Source organism: Chiloscyllium plagiosum, chromosome 21 (genome assembly GCF_004010195.1).
Source record: "Chiloscyllium plagiosum isolate BGI_BamShark_2017 chromosome 21, ASM401019v2, whole genome shotgun sequence".
NCBI classification, from domain to species: Eukaryota; Metazoa; Chordata; class Chondrichthyes; order Orectolobiformes; family Hemiscylliidae; genus Chiloscyllium; species Chiloscyllium plagiosum.
In genome coordinates this window covers 5,518,780-5,519,030 of record NC_057730.1, presented here as the reverse complement: position 1 = coordinate 5,519,030, position 251 = coordinate 5,518,780, and positions in this window count along the sequence as shown.

The following is a 251-nucleotide window of genomic DNA, read 5'->3' as shown; positions in this document are numbered from 1 at the left end:
TAGCACAGTCCCTCCCTTCAACCCCCCCGCCCCCAACCTTGGACCTTTCTACCGCTTCATTTAGCCCCACAAACCCCATACACACACACACACACACATCCATGACTTGTTAGGACTGATAGTCCACCCCTTCCCCATGTAGGGACACAAACCCTCCCACCCATTCACTTCCTCATGGCTTGTTGGGACAGAAACCCCCCCACCCATTCCCTTCCCCATGGTATGTTGGGACAGAAACCCCCAATCAATTC